This window comes from Microcaecilia unicolor, chromosome 4 (assembly GCF_901765095.1).
Source record: "Microcaecilia unicolor chromosome 4, aMicUni1.1, whole genome shotgun sequence".
NCBI classification, from domain to species: Eukaryota; Metazoa; Chordata; class Amphibia; order Gymnophiona; family Siphonopidae; genus Microcaecilia; species Microcaecilia unicolor.
Window position 1 is genome coordinate 84,177,569 of NC_044034.1, and position 6,000 is coordinate 84,183,568.

Below are 6,000 nucleotides of genomic sequence, written 5' to 3' on the forward strand. Positions count from 1 at the left end.
CCGAAAAAAATCAAAAAGCCGCCCAAAAAGCCGCCCGGAAGCCTAAAAAACCGCCCAAAAAACCGCAACCCGCCGCGGGCAAAAATTTCCCGCGGCGGGGCGCGGAAAACCGCCCAATTGGGCGGTAAAACCGCCCACCTGGCAACACTGCTCAGGATAGAATTTATTTGAACATCAGCTGCCTGAAAAGATACCAGTACTAGTAGCATCGCCTCTGATTGGCTAGTTAATATTCAATGTAAAAAAAAAAGTGCAGAATTTTGCATTGGAGGTTCAAAAGTTCAAGAAAGTGTACATAACAGGGGTAAGGGACTGGTATCATCTCTGATAATCTTAATAAAACAATGTAACAAGCTAATGCTCAAAGCCAGAAGAATGCTAGGGTGCACAGTGTAGCAAAATTACCAGAACAAATGAGGTGATCATAGGCATTGACAGGGGGATGATCAGATGCAAACGCCCCCTGATCAGAGCCCTCAAGCGCGTGAAACAATTCGCTCAAGGGCTCATGTCCAGCATGCATTTGCATGCTGGCAGGCCCCCATTCCCCCCCAACAGCAAACCTGCCAGCGACAGGGGGCTGGAGGTCCAGCGGACCTCCGGTCCCCCCGACAACCCCCCCCCCCAGGTTCAGGGAGTGCTGGAGATCTGGTGGGTCTCCAGCCCTCCCTAGTCCCCCAGCAAGGGTCCCTTATGGTCCAGTCCCCCCTACCCCCCTATCTTGTGGGTTGGAGGAGGGAGGGTAGCCTGCCTCCCTCCTCCTCCTGCGACACCGCAAAATGGCGGCACCCAGCCCTGCCCAGTGTATCCTGGGATGTGCTGGGCGGGGCTATACACCATATCCCTTATATGGTGTATAGACTAGTGCTGTACACTTGAACATGAAGAGACAGTCCCTGCTCGACAGAGCTTACAATCTAATTAGGACAGACAAACAGGACAAATAAGAGTGAAGGGAATTACTAAGGTGGGAATGATATACAGAGCAAAACCAGAAAGAAACAGTGATGCATGTTCCCCTGTACTATGCAAAATATACAGATAACAGACATAAATTTCAAAATGTGACGCATTCTACTCATTAAATTTTAAATTAATAAATAAAAATAAAACAAAAATGGAGAATAAAGTTATAATTTTTTATTGGACTAATTTAATGCATGTTTTTACTAACTTTCAGAGGCCAAAACCTCCTGGTCAGGATAGTTCACTGACCTGAGGAAGGAGGTTTTGGCCTTTGAAAGCTAGTCAAAAAATGTATTTAATTAGTCCAGTACAAAGGTATTACTTTATTTTTGGGGGGGGGGGGAGGGGGTGTATTATTTTAATTTATTAGCTTGTAAAGTGGAGTAATATGGCTACCTATTAAATAATATGGGGCACAATTAAAAAAGAAAAAAACAAATTTGTACTAAGAATGGCTGAAACTAAACTGACTGGCTAAATATTCAACCTGACTGACTCAGTTCTTGTCTTCACTACCTTTTTAGATTCTAAGAAACATGTCAAGTAGCTAGGGTCAAAAATATATATTATTTCATATTAGCAAAATTCATAAGCAGATGAGCAAATTTGAAAGGAGATTGAAGAAACATATCACTGTCTACAGTTCTGATTTCTTGACACATTGAAAGAAAAACCTTTCTCTTCTCCTGTGTTCATTTAGTGGTGGCAATGTTTGTGGCATATAAAAACTGACAGAGGCGCTCTATTACATCATCTCTTTTCCTTTTTAGGTGACACTGAAAGACACAACCTAGCTTATTTTTGGCTTCTTTTATCAAGCCACGCTAGTGGCTTCCGGTGCGGTAATGCTGACAAAACCCACTCACTTGGAATGAGCTCCATCAGCATTGCTGTGCGGGAACCGCTAGCACGGCTTAATAAAATAGGTCCTTTATGAATGATTAAGAATTAGGGACCCTTTTACTAAGCTGCGATAAGAAATGGGCTTAGCACACCCTCGCACAGGTCTTTCTTACATGTTAAGCCCATTTCTGGCATGGACATAAACTCGGCATTTTAATACTTATTATTTTTTTGTCCATGCACAATGTTAGCATTAGCACGTGGCCATTAAAAAATTAACACAGGAGCACTTACCACCTACTATTTTGGAGGTGGTAACAGCTCCGATGTTAAGCCTGTGTTATTCAATTAGCGCGTGCAGTGTCAGCATGCTGGCTGAATAGTGCATCTGGGCCCATTCTCTGCCCCGATATGCCTCCTCCAAAATTTATTTTTTAATTACCATGCAGTTAGCACATGCAGATGGAAAAACTGATGCGAAACACTTTAGCACGTCACATGTTAGGTGCACATTAGCACCTAATGCAGCATAGTAAAAGGGTCCCTTAGTTATATCTACATCAGAATGATATTTTATGTTCATTATTTTTATTAAATTATATATATTATACAACTCATAGAGCAATAATACAAGAAATTGGAAATACCTCATAACAAAATATTCAAAGTTATCCATAACTGAAATATCTTCACCATTTTCGTCCACTATACATTAGGTAAATTAGATCCAAGAAAGGAAAAACATTACTTAACATTGTATCTAAGAAGCAATACTAAATTAATGCTACCCAGGTAGCCTACTCCATGCCATCTTACAGTGTACATCTATGTCTAGACAATAACATTAACCTCTTCTTTAGACAGCAAAAAATCTTCTCTCTGCTTGGGATCAAAGAATTGAAATTGTTTAGACTGAAATAATATTTTTATTTTTATTACATTTGTTACATTTGTACCCCGCGCTTTCCCACTCATATATACATATATGGCATATACAAGGAAATTTAAGTACAAAATTTGCACCTAATGCCAAAGTCCTTGGGCGCAAAACCAAAAAGGCTTTAATCCTTTTCTGTGTTTCTCCAGACAAAGCTGGATAAATTCTTATTTTAGACCCCAAGAATAGAGAATCCAAATGACAAAAGGAAAGTCTCAGTACTGCATCTCGATCCATCTCCAGGGCAAAGGAAACCACCACAGTAGTTCTCTGAAATTACCTCTAATGAGGATTCCAAGAAAGATGTGAGATTCATAGCATCTCCTACTTGGGTTTGAGAAGTTCCAGGTAAAGTTTTTATGTTAGTTTGTAAGTACTGCTCCTGAGTTATAGGAGGCAATGAATCCCCAGCCATTCCTAGTATTTCAACCAAAATTTCTATAGGTGTAATTAAAGGTGATCTAGGAAAATTTGTCAGCCTCAAATTAAGCCTCCTAGATTGATTTTCTAAGTATTCCAAACGACGAAAGGTAAAGTTTCTTCCTTTAATTGAGACTTGTCCCACAGATTCTAATTGTTTTAATTTTCTCATCTAAAAGTTTCAATTCAGAGGATTGTTGAGCATTTACCAGTGCCTGGATAATGGCTGCTTCAGACAATACCTTAATTTCACTAGTGTTTTTAGTTATCAATACTTGTAAAGAAGATTGAATGTTAAATGTCAGGTCCCCGAGTGACTCCATTGTCACTACGGCTGGTTTTGCTATAGTCCCCGAAGAAAAAACAGGAAGAGAACATCAATAGACTGTTTCAAAGTACTCACTATCTGTGATGGCAATGTTTGTATTGCTAGTTGTTCCTCCAGCCTGGTGCTCCTAGTCGTTTCTCCCAGCATGGGCAGATTCCCTCCCTGCACACCCAGGTCCCCTACATTCAGAGCCTGAGCTGCCAGACTTGACTCCACGCTGCCCCTTCCTGGCTGAGGGGGAGCCGCACTTTGGACGGGGCTCAAGGAGACCCTGTCGACACTGCTGGCCAGCGCTGACGCGCCGGCTCCAACGGCAGGAGAAGAGGCTTGCCTGGGTCCAGGTGCTAACCTGAACTGATCCAAGGTCGTCTGGTGGTGGAGTTGGGTCCTGGTGGAGGTTGAGGGATTCTCCCGCACCTTCCCTCTCCTTTTCCCCATTGTCTGCGGGGATCCGGAGCCTCTCCCAACAGTGCTTCGATCAGGTAACTGGGCACGTCTGGTGCGATTAAACGCTATGCCGCCATCTTGGATCTATCCCCCAGATTGATATTTTATTAACATTATACCTCTGATGCAGATGGTAGCCGAAACATGATGATGTTTGGTTTTATGGATTTTACCGTGTTTTAGTTATTTATTTGATCACTGACAACAAAACTGAACGCATCCTACAGTACACCATTTTAAGCTGCATTAGGTGTACTTTAGCAACTAGCACAGCTTAGCAAAAGGGCCCCTTAGTGACACCGTTGAGACCTTGAAGATTGTGCTGGCTATAGGCTAGTGGTTCAGATTTCCATTCTAGACAGATTATCCAAGGCAATTATTGCAAATAGGTTACAGCATATATTGAAGACTGATTTGTTAAATGGAACTCAGTCTGGCTTTAGAAACCAGAGCACTGAGACTCTACTTGTTGGTCTCTTGAGAGATCTTAAGATGCAATTATATACAGTGGTGGAAATAAGTATTTGATCCCTTGCTGATTTTGTAAGTTTGCCCACTGACAAAGACATGAGCAGCCCATAATTGAAGGGTAGGTTATTGGTAACAGTGAGAGATAGCACATCACAAATTAAATCCGGAAAATCACATTGTGGAAAGTATATGAATTTATTTGCATTCTGCAGAGGGAAATAAGTATTTGATCCCCCACCAACCAGTAAGAGATCTGGCCCCTACAGACCAGGTAGATGCTCCAAATCAACTCGTTACCTGCATGACAGACAGCTGTCGGCAATGGTCACCTGTATGAAAGACACCTGTCCACAGACTCAGTGAATCAGTCAGACTCTAACCTCTACAAAATGGCCAAGAGCAAGGAGCTGTCTAAGGATGTCAGGGACAAGATCATACACCTGCACAAGGCTGGAATGGGCTACAAAACCATCAGTAAGACGCTGGGCGAGAAGGAGACAACTGTTGGTGCCATAGTAAGAAAATGGAAGAAGTACAAAATGACTGTCAATCGACAAAGATCTGGGGCTCCACGCAAAATCTCACCTCGTGGGGTATCCTTGATCATGAGGAAGGTTAGAAATCAGCCTACAACTACAAGGGGGGAACTTGTCAATGATCTCAAGGCAGCTGGGACCACTGTCACCACGAAAACCATTGGTAACACATTACGACATAACGGATTGCAATTCTGCAGTGCCCGCAAGGTCCCCCTGCTCCGGAAGGCACATGTGACGGCCCGTCTGAAGTTTGCCAGTGAACACCTGGATGATGCCGAGAGTGATTGGGAGAAGGTGCTGTGGTCAGATGAGACAAAAATTGAGCTCTTTGGCATGAACTCAACTCGCCGTGTTTGGAGGAAGAGAAATGCTGCCTATGACCCAAAGAACACCGTCCCCACTGTCAAGCATGGAGGTGGAAATGTTATGTTTTGGGGGTGTTTCTCTGCTAAGGGCACAGGACTACTTCACCGCATCAATGGGAGAATGGATGGGGCCATGTACCGTACAATTCTGAGTGACAACCTCCTTCCCTCCGCCAGGGCCTTAAAAATGGGTCGTGGCTGGGTCTTCCAGCACGACAATGACCCAAAACATACAGCCAAGGCAACAAAGGAGTGGCTCAGGAAGAAGCACATTAGGGTCATGGAGTGGCCTAGCCAGTCACCAGACCTTAATCCCATTGAAAACTTATGGAGGGAGCTGAAGCTGCGAGTTGCCAAGCGACAGCCCAGAACTCTTAATGATTTAGAGATGATCTGCAAAGAGGAGTGGACCAAAATTCCTCCTGACATGTGTGCAAACCTCATCATCAACTACAGAAGACGTCTGACCGCTGTGCTTGCCAACAAGGGTTTTGCCACCAAGTATTAGGTCTTGTTTGCCAGAGGGATTAAATACTTATTTCCCTCTGCAGAATGCAAATAAATTCATATACTTTCCACAATGTGATTTTCCGGATTTAATTTGTGATGTGCTATCTCTCACTGTTACCAATAACCTACCCTTCAATTATGGGCTGCTCATGTCTTTGTCAGTGGGCAAACTTA